General features: G+C 38.9%; 1 pseudogene; it reads right to left on the reverse strand.

Annotated features, from left to right (window-relative positions):
• Window positions 1-3,157: 3,157 nt before the first annotated feature.
• LOC109113222 lies at window positions 3,158-8,157 on the reverse strand (annotated as a pseudogene).
• Window positions 8,158-16,207: the final 8,050 nt, after the last annotated feature.

The following is a 16,207-nucleotide window of genomic DNA, read 5'->3' on the forward strand; positions in this document are numbered from 1 at the left end:
TTTTTTGGTTTTTGCACTGAACCTTTTGCACAAAAACCCTACAAGTGTGGTTGCAGCTGGCAGCTGTCATTGTTACAAACTGCTTGGAGAGGCGACGACGGCCCCTCTGATGCCATGAATATATTCAGTGTCCAGTTTTGTTGACTAGGCCAAATGCCTGTACTGTGTTAAACTCTCATCGCTCTGGTTAATTATAGTTGGCAGAATGACTTGGGCACCCCCTATGGTTGGTTTTGTGTGTTTATTTTTAAACATTACAGTACTTTTGTTCCTATTTCAACTTGTTGTTCCTTGTCATTTTGAGGGAGGGTTATGTTGTTGTCAGTTTTGCTCTTGTCTGAACTGTGTAGATTAAGAAACCAAGGCATGTAAATCAGCAGAAATGTGTACAGGAGCCGCAGTCTGTGCTGGACGCACGGTGCCTTTTGACTACTGATGAGTCACGGCTCATCAGTATGTTGGAACTGGACTCAGAGCTAAGCCTCATGCTACTGCATTAATTCAAGTTGAGAAGGGGAATTGTTCATCATCCGGGCCGACCGACGGTAGTGGACATCTGGAGATGTTTGTCAGAAGCAGAATAGGACTGCAGCACGTCCGTTCTACCTTAAGCAGGACTGTCTTAAATGCTTGTTCTTCGCTGACGGTTTGCCACGTCTCTAAAACGTGGACACTTCCAGACTGTCTCCACCACCTCAGCTGGAAGACGTTAAGGACTGTGCCTCGGCGGAGGAGACTGAACGAGCATGGCTATTGCCAAAATGTTTATTTACCACGTAAATGTAGGAACTATAAAAATTTAAACTGACCAAAAAAAAAAAAAAAAACTTGGAAAAATAGGCAAAAAAGTTTTGAAATGTGAAATGCTTATTTTTTCTATAAAGACATGCAATATCATTGATGTGTCTTGTTTTTATTTAGTCATTAAGTGTGAAAGTAAATGTTTTTATAGTAAATTAACCTTATGGTTGCAAATAGTTCACTAATTTTAAATGGTTATATGTTCAGAGTGTCAGAATGAGCACTTGGCATGTCAATCATTTTGGCAAATTTAAAAAAAAAATGAATAATGGCTTCTGAAACTACTAGTGCCATCCTGCCATCTAGTGGTACATCTCCATTCGTGTTTCTTTAATAAAATCACGCCAGCAATTCAGACATTTCATTAAAATCGTTCAGGTTCACTACATTTAGGAGAATGTTTAAAAACAGAAATGTGAAGCTTATAAAACCAATTGCCTTTACTAAAAAGTCTGTCTTCTTCAAATGTGCCTCCTGGTGATCTATTGCCCTGCATAGTTTAGAGCTAACCTTTCTCAAACTCATCTGTCTTCAGGGTTACTAGAAAATTACAGCCAGGTGAGTTAGATAAAGTTTGGACCTAATTCTACAGGACAACAGACCTCCAAGGAACAATTGGTGGAGTTGCGTTGACCTGTGGACAAAGTTGTAAATTTGGATATAATTTCACACAGAAAAGGTTAGAACTTTTTCTCCTCTGAAGTCATGTTAACATGCGTATTGTTAAGAGTGATTCCAAGATATCGTTCCTCTGCGTCGTTATTGTTATAGCTGTGCTGCGTGGCTTCCCTAATTCGTATGGAATTATAACAATAAGTAAAAGTACAGTTTTCGTTATTGCTGCGAACCGGACACACTGGAAACCAGAGTTAGAAGACAAGGGACAAGTAAACTAATTTCTACACGTTTCACACATGCTGTAGATAATTTTCCCTGAACCTGGAAAAACTTAATTTAGATTTAACTTAAATTGACATTTAGTATGAATGGCTACTCTTGAGTAGCCTATGTAAACCTTTATATACAACATGTTATATATAATGGTGTGAATCATGTTTACTAGTGTTTTAATCTGATGCTCTAAGTTTAATAAATGCCCTGCACCTCTGCTTATGTCAAATGAATGGATCAATGACACAAAATCAACTTAAAACAGTGTGCGTTGAACAGATCAGGTTTATTTCTATTATGCTGAACTGCTTTCAATGACCTCTGACTAACAAAGTATGGGGGAACAAAATTAATTGAGCAAAAAAAAAAAAAAAAAGCCATCAAGAACATATACAGTATATTGGCTATGCACAACTCGTCAGTTTTATAACCTTAGTCTTATAACCCAAAACAAAAGAGAGAAAAAAACCCAACCTAGACCATAAACTAATGTTCTGTGTTATCAACTTGAATACTTAGCAAACTCTCTTGGAAAATTAAAGGAACTAAAGAATGACTACTAAAGGAAGAAGGCTAATATCAAACAAGAAACGTGAGAGTGATTTGGAAAGAGGGAAAGTGTAGAATTCCTGCATTTCCTGCAGCAGCCCTGTGACTTCAGTCTGATGGGGCAAAAACAATATTCAATATCTGTACTATGAGAAATTAAACAAAGCCAGGGTGTTAACCACGAAAAATCACTTTCAAATCAACACTCAAATGACACAGGAAAATGTCAAAGGTGACTGTCAGCCCTGAAGCTTTCTGAAAGATGTACCAGGCAGGAATAACAATCACTCTTAGACATCAAGGAGCTGTTTTACATGTACAAACATAAAAAAAAACATGAGAAAAGATGCCCCAAAAGACAAGCACATCGATGTAAAACGGTTGATTGAAAATCATCAATAGCTGTATTAAACATTGCACCATTCGTGAGGTGCACAATATGTGATGAGCTGGCCAAGCCCCTCCCTCCCCATTCACAGCTTCTTTTATAATATACAAAAACTGAGAGTTTGGAATTAAAACGCATAGGTAAATTTCTCATACTATGTTCTACATTAAGAAATTGTAATTTATATGCGTTGCAGAAAATTATTAAAGGCCCTGATATCTACATATGCACCAATCAAATATGGCCCTCTTTAATTGTCATATTTAATATCTAGCACCGATGAATAGGATTAAAATTATTTCTCTGTAAGGAGAGAGCACTTTGACAAGTAATCTAATGCACTCAGACCACTACATTGATGTGATAAGAGTTACTAATATCAAGCTTTCAAATTAAAGCCAAATTATACACCAAAAGAATGCTGGTCTTAAACTGCGCAAAAACCATCTGAACAAATAATTAACTGAAAGTCAACCCTTCTATTACAGAAAAGGTACAAGTTGAAAAGAAAAGGGCTTTACAGCTGTATGGTTTTCTCTGGAGTGACATGCTATAGTGTTCATTGGCAGTTTACAAAGTTTTGTAGGAACTCTACAAATGCATACATTAGATAAATCTCTCATAATAAACTGCAACATTAGATATATTTCTGCAATGTTAAAATATCTACGTGACGTTGGCTTGCATAAATGACGTTCATAATTTTGAAAAGGCCATTAGCATTGAAGTCATAACATGATTATCTTATTACTTCCTTCCAGAAGTTGTTTTAATTGTTATTTTTCATAACCCTGAGAGTGAAACATTGCATTAATCATTTTCAGTTGGACCAGTCTTGCGTTCTGAGATGAAATCATTGTCTAGACAATTAAAAAGCAACCTAGCAAATCAAGATTTATATATATATTTTCTGTTTAGCACAAACAATTATAGCAAATTTAAACTCTTGATGAACTGTATTCTCTTAAATGTACTCATGCAATCAATCAAATTAGGATTTAGGTTACATAGATTTTTCAGAAAGGTTTTGTAAAGCTTATCCGCACTGCAATGCTTCCGTCCATCCAACATGCAGTTCTTAGTGTTCCTTTGGTTATTGTATAAAATCTATATGCATTTCATCTTTTACAAAAATAAAAGATTACATAGAAAATGACAGTTAAAAATGATCTGAAATAGCTTCAGCTCAGATTAAAAAAACCATTAATAGCAATTTCTTATTAGTCTGTTAACGATAACGCCCCAATCTAAATTAGAATTATAGTTAATATACCCAACTGTTTTTGTTCTATAATAACATTTTTAATATAAAATAGGAGTAGTGCTGTTTATGAAAAACTGAACAATGAGAAAATAGTTTTTCTTCTGTGCATCTGTGGACACGGTCGAACATGCCAGAGGAACCATAACATCTCATTATTGTAGCCATGTTTCTTCAAGATCTTTCTTCTGCGCTTAACTGAAATGATTCAGCGTAACCTTGAATTCTGTTGTCAGTGTGTTGGAATCAAGTTTCAAGAGCATTAAAAATATTTGCAGGCACACATGTACACACATATCCTCCTGCACACACACACACACACAAAAGAAATCTTCAGATATTGCATTCTGCAAAAGGGCACCAAGTTTCCAACTTTAACACTATACCATTTAACCTGTTGGCAGGATTAAAAATGCATCAAAATGCCCTGTGGAAAATCACATTTCTTCATACTGTTGTTATCACTAACAAACACTTAAGAGCAGACAGTTAAACCATCATTCAGTTATCAGCCTCTTCAGCACATCACTTCGTGAGAGCAGAGGTCATAAAAGCCAAACTAATTGCACATTGAACACCACAGCATCACCAAACCACCTTGAAACTTTGATGCTTCATACCACTGAGAGAGAGCAAGCACACCTTAACAGTTCAGCCGTGCTCTGTGGTCAGTGAAACCGTCGCCACTCAACGTTGTTCTCAACTTAACATTCTTGTGGTGCCATGTTGTTTTCATGCTCAGAGGGGGCTGAGAGCAACAGCAACGTCAAGTCAGCTGTGAAAGCCACTCCATCGATCTCAGCTGCTCGGACTTTCTCCATTGTTGTTCAACAAACAAAAGTTCACATCAAGAAAAGCTGCAGAGTTTGATCTTCCTGGCTGAAGGAGTTCCATTATCAGGTTGAAGAAGATCAAGGAGGAGTACCATCTCCATCTTACACTATGCATCATAGGCATGAATGTAATAAACATGATTAGCTGTTTATTAGGTGTGCTACTTTAGTCCAAGATTGGCCAAAAACTGCAACTTTCCACAAAAAAAAAAAAAATTGTACATATAAGACAAAAGAAAAGAGAAAATATGTTTCAAGACCACGATCTCTGTGTCCAACAGCACACTCTTCAGTTGACATTGGCACTTGACATGTATGAGGTTTGATTTCGTCGTCTAATTGAGAATTCTGACATGAGACTTCTTGGCCAAGTGTGTGTTGTCCTTAGCCGAAGCAGTTTAGGTATTTGAGGTACAATGGCAAATGCAGAGGCAAAAATTTGAGAATATGTTCAGGCAATGTGCCACATCTGTTTTTAAAAGTTGTTTTATGGATGGGGGACAATCCTGTAAATAAATAATGAGAAAAGTGATTAACGCATTAGAACAAAATAAGGAACAGTTTCACATACAGAATAATGTAAAACCATAATTGAAATTAAAAGAATAGTTCTTTAAAGAGAGATAATCATTTATTCATCCTCATGCTGTTTCAAACCTGTATTACTGACTTATGAAGAATGTTTTTTTTTAACCATTTTTTCCCCTTAAAATGAAAGTCAATGGGGTCCAAAACAACACTGGATCCCACTGACGTTCAATGTCAGTGCAGAGCATATTCATAGTCTTCTTTTGTGTTCACATGAAGAAAATAAGATGGGTTTAGAATATTATGAGGGTGGGTAAAACTTTGTTTTTGGGTGAACTGTCTTGTTAAAACAAACCAAAATTAAAATACCTGTTATCATCTTTAATAATGGAGTTAGCTGGGCACCCAGTTGTGGGAGGCGCTCTGTGTGGTTGCTGGCCCAGTATAGCCTTGTCCACCCTGTATGATGGGGTCAAAGTTGAAGTCAACCATGTCTCCATCCATTAGATCACTGTTGATGATATATTCCACATCACAGTCTAGGTTTTCAGTGAACATGTCGATATCCAAGTCTGTAGGCAGACGGTCCTGGGAGGGCATGAAGCAGGGTGGTGTTGCAAACTGGCCTAGACCTTGCAGGCCTCCGTTCCCACCGGGTGATGGGACAGCTCCGTGCTGCAGAAGCCCAGCGCCTAGCACCTGATGCTGGGTCTTTATGGCTGCGAGCTGAGGCGGTTCCTGGCTCATGGCCGAGTGCATCATTCCAAAGCCCATCTGTGAGTGCTGGAGCTGGGGTTGAGGCTGGAGGCTCATCAGCCCCACTGCGCTTGTGTCAATGCCTTTGTTCAGCAACATCTGCCCTGCCTTAGCTCGGCTGCTGGACATAGATCCCCCGAGCCCCATAAGCCCACCACCTCCTTGGCTCGGCATGAGAGGATCCATCTGGGTCATCATAACATCGCTGGGTGGTGGCGAATCGGAGATCAGGAGCGCTTCGAGGCTGGAGGGCACGTGAGTGCTAAAACCACTGTGACCCGGACCGGGCAGAGGACTGAAGAGCGAGTTTCCGAAGCTTGACTGGCTTGTGCTGGATGCGGCACTGGGTTGAACAGAGCTCTGCGACCCTGGCGGAGTGGATTCCTGTGTAGCCTTCGATTGCTGCAGCTGCCGAAATGAAGGAAAGCTGTGCCCTCGAGGCAGCAGGGTGGATGCCGAGGGCAAAGGCTGAGGTGGGGCAGGAGGAGCTGTGCTTGGGCTCGCACCACCTTGCGGACCTGTCATTAAAGTTAGCCCGTCAATCAAATCCAGTTCTTCCATTAGCGTCTCAGTTAGTGTTGGGGGAAGATTCCCTGCGGAATAGCCACCAAGAAGGCCGTCCTCAGGTAGGTCATCCTCGTCCTCCTGCCCTGTGGCGATGGGAGAAAGCCTCCCGCTCAGCGTGCTGGCATTGGAGCTTGTACGTGGCCTGAAACTCGTCCACATGTCCGGGTCGTCCAAGCTGCCCCGGCTTGCTTGGCTGCTGCTGTTCACTCCCCACTTTCCGAACTGACCTGGAGGCCCGGGACTGTCTGCACTGCCAGCTCCGGAGGCACCCTCACCCTGCAGAGCACCTCCAGAGCCTCCGATCCCAGCCGCTCCGGCTTGCTTTTTAGTCTGTTTTGCTCGCATACGGCTTTTAAGCAATTTGCTGCTGTTGTCCATTGAGGCGGCGCGGCGGCGAGGGGCTTTGCCGGTTTTGCCCCCCTCGGGGTTGAGCATCCACCAAGAGCTCTTTCCAGTCGACTCATTGTGCACTCGCAGGAACTTGTTGTGGAGCGATAAATTGTGGCGAATGGAGTTCTAAATGGGATGACAAAAAATAAATCAAGTCTAAAAGTCAATGTCTAAAAGATTGATATTAACACCAGAAAATTAACGTCTGTGAACTACAAGCCTGTTTTAAAAAAAAAAAAAAATTAAATTACATGGATAAATGTGTCAATGGAGGAGAGGCTTCACTGTGTAAAAATATTTAAATCTGATAAACAATATATATTATTAAGCCTTTATTTAACCATGATAAACAATATATATTATTAAGCCTTTATTTAACCAGGAAAGAACCTCACTGAGATTAAAAACTATTTTACAAGAGTGTCCTGGCCAAGATAGGCAGCCTGGTTATACAAACACAAATATATAGTAGTCAACGTTTGGATCAAAACCTTTCATCAAACTTGTCGTAGAACCAAAACAATTCCCGTTCTTGTCTTAGGACAACTTTGATAAACTGTTGTGATCCACTTCAAATGTTGACTACTGAATAAAAAGAGTTTGATAATTTGTTTTATTTCTGATCATTTTTGTTTTGGCTAGTATTAGTTCTGAATGGTCAGTAACTTGATTTTAGTAGGCAAATTTGCAGGTGAGTGGAGAAGTTGATTTCAAACCCTGATTATCATTATTATTCATTCTTAATCTTGTTTAGACGTACCTTCCACCCAGCAGAACTGTTACTGTCTCCTTTGTCGTTAAAATACGGCACCGTTTTTACCATCCAATCGTAGATCTGCGCCAGAGTAAGTCGTTTTTCTGGCGAGTTTTCAATCGCCTGGCTGATCAGGTCTGCGTAGGACTGATTACCCCAAGCATTACGCCTGGAAGAGCCTTTTCGAGGCGTGGCTCCGCCCACTCCAACGATAACCCCGCCCTCCGAGACCGCGACTTTCTCAGGCTCGGATATGATTGGCTGAGGCTCGTGTTTATCTTCCTCGGTGGGCGGAGTTCCAGCAGCAGACTCTGAGCCGTCGGCCCCCCCGGCTTTGACAGCAGAGATGTCGGAGGGAGGCAGCGGCCATGTGCAAGACCTGGGTCTGCTCTGCGGGCTCAAAATTGGGTCAATCGGGGGGTACGTTCTCCTCCTCCATGTGCGATGCAATCCAGATAATTTCAGAGGAAGGAGTGGATTTCAATGAACTAGTTTTGATGCGAGGTTTTTTTTTTTTTTATTTATTAATTTTTTTAAACACGATTCAATAGACTGGGCGAGGAAAAGGAAGAGTACGACTATTTATACCAAAAGTAAAATAATCACACTACAGTATAAATTATCCGGACTAAATTGAACCGCGACTGTCTTGGAGCGTAACGGAGCACATTCGCAATAATCTGAACACACCAATATAGCGTCAGTTAATCCTCAGATTGGAGATTAAAGGGGCCAAATAATCTCCTTAATAGTAACTAACATTTACATAGAGCAAACGAGGACAGAAGGGGGTCTCTTTGTTTAATGGAGAAAGAACAAAGGAAACTCACTACACATCAAAACCGCTGGATTGTCAAGAGCGACTACTGAGATAAACCACAGGAAAAGAGGAGTGACGGGATGATTATGAACTTTCGTATATAATTAAACACTCTTTTACAAGAAAAAAATCTAATTGAGGCAGTTTAGTAGGTGAAATCGCAAAACCAATCATAACATGCGCTGTAATTGCTAAAATAACCACCTCCCACTGGCTCCTATTATAGCAGCGAATGGTTGATTGGCTTTCGCAATTAGACTTTAAAAAAAAAAACACCAACGAGTAGACCAGCTTACAAACTCTACATAAAGAGCAATAAACCACATCGTAAATATGATCGCATAAAGTCGTACACTAATCTTTCTTGTAAACTGAGTGTATTTCTATACTATGGAAGAATACTGTGCTTGTAAACGAATTCAAGTGAATGGGAACTACTTGTTACAGCTGCCTGTCAAAGTCAACAAAGCCACGTTTTTTAATTAATCGGGATCCATTCCGAAGTTAAAAAACATAGGTTAAAAACGAATTAAGTGCATCCCAACTCAAATGCGTTAGGCAAGATTGTTAAATCGCCAAAAGAGGCCGTACGTAAAACTTATTTCATAACGATCAAAATTTTACATTAAAAAAAAAAAGAGCAAGACAATATCTTACAGGAGTGCTCGATCATAACGGGTAGTTTTACGGGGTTACCATACAATAAAAATCTGTGTTATTGTCGTTTAAGTTTGCACGGTCCTCCACGCTGTGTGCTGGCGCGTGCCACCATCTGCCATGTTCCTCGAGACGCAGCTACACACGATGCTCGCGCCGAACGAATCCGTTCCGTAGAAAGCTCCCCGTGTTCCACTACGGTCGATGTGTTCTCCGAAAAGACAAAAAGTCGCCGCCTGTCCGCTCTTTGACTCGATCGCCGGCCACTCGGCCTCTGGGACAAAACTCGAAAGCGTAGTTTTACTACTGAGAGAGCCACCTAGTTAGCCAACTCCGGTTTTTATGAGTTAATATCCCTCCGGTAAAAGTCGAAGAAACCCGCTCCTCTTCAATAACTTGGTGGTCTGTTGAAATTACCGCGAAATCGCTTCTCTTCTGCTGTTAATGGAGATAGACAAACAGCTATTCCTCGTAGATCTTTCTTGTTTTGTTTTGTTTTGACTCGAGGCGAAGACTCCCTTCTGACGTCTGTTTACCACTGCCAGACAACGCGGCGTGCGCATGCGCCAAGAGGAGTGATGGGAATTGCAGTCAGTCATGTGATAGGTCGTGCACCGAGGGAACCGGGATCCCGAAAAAAGACCGAGCACGCAATATGTTATATAATAGTTTCTAAAGGTGTGTGTGTGTGTGTGTGAGTGAGTCCTGGCTGGGGCAAAATGGTTTTGTCATTCTCTAGATTTTTAAGAAGCGGGAGAAGATCCCTAATCCCTGAAGGATCTCCAATGAAGGAATGCTGTGCGCGAGATCCCCTTACCTCATGCTGCCTACATGCATTCCCGATGAAATTGCAATCTCGTTTTTTAATTAATTAAGATCAAGTGGATGAAAGCTATTTTTATGTTAGAAGATGTTTACGCCAGAGTGTCACTGTCGTCATTATCTGAAATCGTCGCGTGGTAGTTTTTAAATTAAAGTTTATACATTAAACATTTCAATCCACACAATTTGAAAAATTACTACTAATCATAACATAGCAATTTTAAAAAATAACCCCTTACCCCAAAATGCATTGTTTTTTTCTAGGTCAGCTCTTGCTTATATGCAAGTTTTTTAAATGCATGTGTGTCTCGAGATCAGCCACGAGAACTACAATACCCACAGGACCTCCCAAGGCATTACCCCTTTTCCCAGAATTGCGGTGGGCGGTCGAGGACGCAGAGTATGATGCAATGCTTCAGCCTTTTGTTGTCTGATTAAGTAGTTGTATTTATTTAGATATCATTTTAATTGATCATGTTTGTTTCCTTTGATTAAATACAAATTCTAAATCCACAATCCACGGTAGTGTGTATGTATTCAATAATAATAAAAAAAAGTCCTGTTAACCCTGTTAAATTCAAAATAAGAAATAGTTTACCTCATACCTCATGCATAAAAATCAGTAGGCCTACTAAAAGCCATTACTGCTAAAAAAAAAAAGTCAAATCAAAGCAATACAAAATCATAAATATATCACAGAAATATAGTCACTACGTCGACATTAACATTTCTTCCCTAACTTGCCCTATGATACGATGTCACATAAACATTAATCAGTCAAGTAGAGTAAATTACTTCACAATATTACCCTTTTCCAAACAGTCATTTCTGATTATCTTCAATGTATAAATGTTTCCAAAATAAATCAAATAAGATTCAGATCGGCCAGTTGTGATGTCCGGTATTTAATTATATTTATTACATGTACTTCTGAGTCCCACCCTCTTAATTTTCAAGCGAAAGGAATATTTGGAAGAGATACAGTCAGTGATACTGAGCAATGGGTTAAAAAAGACTACATTGATTAAACTACATAATATTGATATTGCATATCCTTTGTTTTTTATGGTGGTATCAACAATCAAAGAGAATTTTCTATAATTTAATGACTAATTATTGGCAACGTTATAGGTTTATATAGAAATAATGATTAAAGAAATGAACATAATACTGGTTGTTGTGTGTGACTGCCAGCACTGGGGGGCGCTGTGATATTTCTGACGCCATACAGATCGTCGCTCTGATTGGTCGAGGACGGAGCGCCTCGTCCAATGACTAGAATGTCCCCGTTTTCAAATCGACTCAGAAAACACTTGGCCTGATTATTAGAACTCTGGTAAGATGACGATAATGCTTCCTAAAGAATACGATCTGTTTATTTTTGTTTAGAATTGGTATCAGCTTTGTTTGGTTCCTTTTCGAATGTTGCTTATTACTCATAATCCGTCTCAACAGTTATATTTGTCACCGTAGCAAAGCATTCGTTGCAGAGTTGTTAGCTATTACAAGCTTATAAAGTGTGTTTCTTTTTTAGTGTTTATAATTTTAGTTATGTAATATAACTCATCCAGAACTATTATCAGGATGTTCCCTATACCTTATCTGTGTTGTTCATATGCTAAACATGTGGTAAGTTAGTGTTTTAATTTAGACCAGTATTTAAGGAATCATTCTGATGCTTCCTTTTATAACAAATGTGTCATCCATTGTCGCAATGTGTTGAATTGTCAGTAAGTAGGTTTTGTTAGGAAGCTACATAATAAATCACACTTTTTATTCTCTTCAGAGGACCCGCCTGCTATTGAAATGGAGAGCTTTCTGAGGCGGAAGCTTGCCTGGCCGGTAGCAACATATTGAGTGGATCATCTCTTCAAAAAAACCTGTTTCCTCTTACCAGCCTATCACAAAATTGCCAGATCTGTTGTTCTAGGTTTCTATTCAATTGCAGATGAACCTTTTCCTCAGTGTCTGGATTTCTTGATGACACCGTCGGCGCGTTCCCTTTCTTTTAAATGAAACAAGGAACCGTGTTGAATTCCCCCCTGCCTTGCACGCCATCAAGAAAATCAAGCAAGATAATAAGGAAGTGGAAGGAGAGTTTTAGCACCAAGAAAAGAGGTAACCAGTGACTCTGGCCTTAATTGCTCTCTTGGAGCGCACTGTCAGTCGGCAAAGTCCTACGAAGCACGTTCATAACGTCTACTAAATCACCACAGAATGAGAAAGACATTACCAGTGCCAACACTGCACAAAGCAGATGGCGGACTGCAACGATGCCACGGTCATGCCACTTTCATCTTTAGAGAAGAATCAGATTTAATAAGTGTCGCAGAGTTGAAGAACAGTCACTTTTGATGTGTCCCAATAGACTCGAAAGAACGGTCCTGACCGCTGGTATTAATGCAACTGTTTGATCTACACAACATCAGAGAGAAGAACAGCACTTCTGAGGCTCAAGAGCCAAAGGAGGGGTCTGACTCTAGACTTAATTCAACAGTGGATATTTGACGTTACCCAATACAAAGACTGAGTCGGGAAAAACACCACTGTGGCAACTGGTCCAGTCACATGACCCTAAAGAGGGATCTGACACTGGGGTTAAATGCAACTGTGGATATTTTCTAATCTGAACGTGCAACAATCTAAACTAAAGCATGTGTTGATAACACTGTACCATTAACACCACTACACAGAACAGTCCAAATGAAAACTTTGAAGGAACTATAGACCATATGCAGCCACAAGAAAAAACGGATGCTAGTTTTACTTACTACATGAGGTTAATATAATAAATCAACACACGAGGAAGGCTCATTCTAAACGTCAAATGTAACTGTTGATATTGTGGAGCAAACAGCCAGTGCTCCTCTCAACACTCTGGTGAGGTTGAACAATCGAAAATCACAGTTTTCCTATAAACCAGCAGTGGACGATTCAGCATAATACAACCACTATGATCTTTACCCTTTCCCCATCTCAAATAAATCTAGTTTTTGAAGGACAATTATATCCACTGTTGAAATGAAGCCCTCAAGTATAGAATTAGCTGGACCAGGTGAATGATGCGCTTCTAACTCTGTAGGTGTCACTAACCCAACCTCTAACAGCAGAGAAACAGAAGTTGAGATAAGCACCGCAGGCTTTTGTTTTCGGCTCTGTCGACCACTGTGGACCCGATGATGCTCCTGAGCTTAATGCAGAGGAGCATCACAAAAAAACATCCAGTCCTGGATTAGTGGACGCTGAGTCTATTCCCTCTTCTGATATAGGAAATATCAGCAGAAACAGTATTTTTTTTGTTTAGATGACACATTGGACCTGAAGACAAGCTTCCTGGTTACATCCACACCTATCGTTTTTTTGGCAAAGAATCCAGATTTGAGATCATGAGAGACGTGAAGCCCCAGAAAGAGAGGTCTGTCTGTGAGAGACAACAGCATCGGAGGCCCAGTCGAATGATGAGCTTGTTTGTGCAAGTGTAATCATGCGATGGCAACTGTGCATGTGCAGGTGACTGAGAGCTCGAGTCAGAGTCAGAAAAAAGTCTCAGCAACATGCACTTTAAGAAATCACAGTACACAGCAGAACCAGCAAATGAAGAACAAGCCTCCCACTAAACTTCCAATCAAAAGCGACAGCTCTCCTCAGCTTCCTCTTAAGCTGAGTTATCGTCCAAATCAAAGTCTTCCTCCAGGCCTCAGTTGTCAGTGAACTTCCACGGTAGCGGTCAAAACCAAAACTCTCCAAGGGCGCCGGCCCCGCATCAGCCTGACGCATCGTCCACCACCCTGCTTGGCAACAGGAAGACGGTACAGATGAACAAGGGCAAGAACATAGCATCAGCTAGCACTGTTAAGGTACGAAACTCAATGCTTTATGTTGCTATGAATCAGTCAGCTGGTTACAAACATTGTGTTTCTTGTGTATGTTTTTTTGTTTTTGCTTTTTTCTTTATTTAAAACAGACCTCTATGGTTTCTGCTGTCACTGGATATAACTTCACTGCTGGTGAGTGGTGTATACACATTTGTACACATTTCATACATTTACATAATTTCATTATTGTTAATGAGGTTGAGGTCAGTTTTTTTTTTTTTTTTTTTTTTTTTTTTTTTTTTTTTCAATGATTCAAGATAAAGGAATGCATGATTTTGGTTCAAAAGTGACAGTAAAGACATTTGTAATGTTACAAAATAACTTCATTTCAATTAAATGCTGTTCTTTTGAGCTTTCTATTCATTAAAAGAATTCTGATATTAATAAATATTATCATCATAAATAGCTGAGTCCTTAGCCATCTTCAAGAATCGGCTAAAAAAAACATTCTCTGCTAGCTGTTTATTTGAACCTCTAACTCTATCACTTGTATGTCTAATTTCCATTCTTAAAAAAAAAAATGCTTGCGCCCACAAGCAAAATTGCAGACTCACTATTTAATTGTACTAACTGCTTGTTTTTCCATTTTTCTTCAAAAAACAAACTGTTCTTTAAAAAAAAAAAAACTTATTTTTGTATTCTATTTGTTTTCTTTTTATTTATTATCAAAAAAAGAAGGCAAAAGCACGCACGTCAATCTAAACTGGGTGCTCGACCAAAAACAAGCAGAAAAATATTAGAATGTAAAGTCTGGCACACACAAAGCTCCAAAGGTATAAAAATGTATTGAAGAGCTGATGAAGAGCCTGCGTGCTCGAAACGTCACATATGCTAAGTGATAGTTTTTAAAAAAAAAAAATTTGATACCTTTGGAGCTTTGGTGTTGTCGACTTTACCCATCATAATATTTTTTAGTAATACAATTAACAAAAAGCAAAAAAAAAAGACCTCTTACACTTAGCTTGCTCTGTTCTTTTTTCTATTCTATCTGTTTTTCTTTTTATTCTATGTTTATAATATAAAAAAAAAAAAACCCTTGCTATCACGTGTACTGCATTAGGTTAACGGAGACTTGTTGTTATAGCAACTATTTATATATATTCATTGATCATTTGTTGATTTTGATTGCTTCCGTTGTCCTCATTGTTGTAAGTCGCAATTTGGATTAAAAAGAAGAAATGTTTCTTGAGAAATGTAAATATTAACCAGCTCAACTATTTTTAAACATTAATAATAAGAAGAAATGATTCTTGAGCAACAAATCAGCACATTATAATGATTTCTGAAGGACCTTGTGACACTGAAGTAATGACTGCTGGAAATTCAGTGTTGCAATCGCAGGAATAGATTACATGTTAAAGTATATTAAAAATGAAAAAGCTTATACTTGAAATTATAATGATATTTCACAATATTACTGTTTTTACTATATTTTTGATAGAGCATAACAACCCAAACTTTGAACAGTAATGTACATAACTTTTTTTTTTTTTTAATTTAATATATGTTACTAATGTTGTATTATAAATATCATATTAATTATTCAATAATCTAAAATGATATCACATTCAAAAAATTCAATCAATCTAAGGAAATTATAGCAAATGAAACCATCAGGACTATCAGAGCGGCCAACCGTAAATGAGACAGGCTCTCAAGACACCTCAGGCTACAAGCATCCGTCTGTAGAAGCCGTTCAGACTCAGCCTAGTAATAAAATCGACAGGATTACCAGGTACTTGTTCACTGATAGTTTTTTTTCTTGAGAGTGATCTTCAAATGTAGTTAATATCAGTTTTTTGCTGATTACGCACATTTAAATGCCAACATTTATACCTAGGAAATACTTAGACAAAAATTATTATGTAAATGAAGGGCTATTGATTTCCATTGTAATTGGTTTTGTATATATTTCCTTTAATATTTATCTATGAAAGGTATGAGGACGAGGAATCACTGCTTCCCAGTGTGGGGCCATAAGCACTTGAACAATGATGGTGTACTGCCTACGCAAAGAGAAAAAGAAGTTGGTATGCGATTCATTGTGTACTTTTTTATATTGCGCTTTATCAATTACAGCTATGCTAATTGTACTAGTGAGACTTGATAAATAACAGAAATATCTCTAACCACAACATCTTTAATAAAACCATAACTCAAAGCCAAACAAGAGTCCTAATGTAATACTCATCTCTGGTGTATTTCCTCTTGTGGTGTAGGGTTACAAAATTATGCAGCATTAACTATTAACAGCAGTTGATGTATTTTGATGCAGACTAATGGTTACTTTTTTTGATGTTGCTTTGTATAATACC

Source organism: Cyprinus carpio, chromosome B14 (genome assembly GCF_018340385.1).
Source record: "Cyprinus carpio isolate SPL01 chromosome B14, ASM1834038v1, whole genome shotgun sequence".
Lineage (NCBI taxonomy): Eukaryota > Metazoa > Chordata > Actinopteri > Cypriniformes > Cyprinidae > Cyprinus > Cyprinus carpio.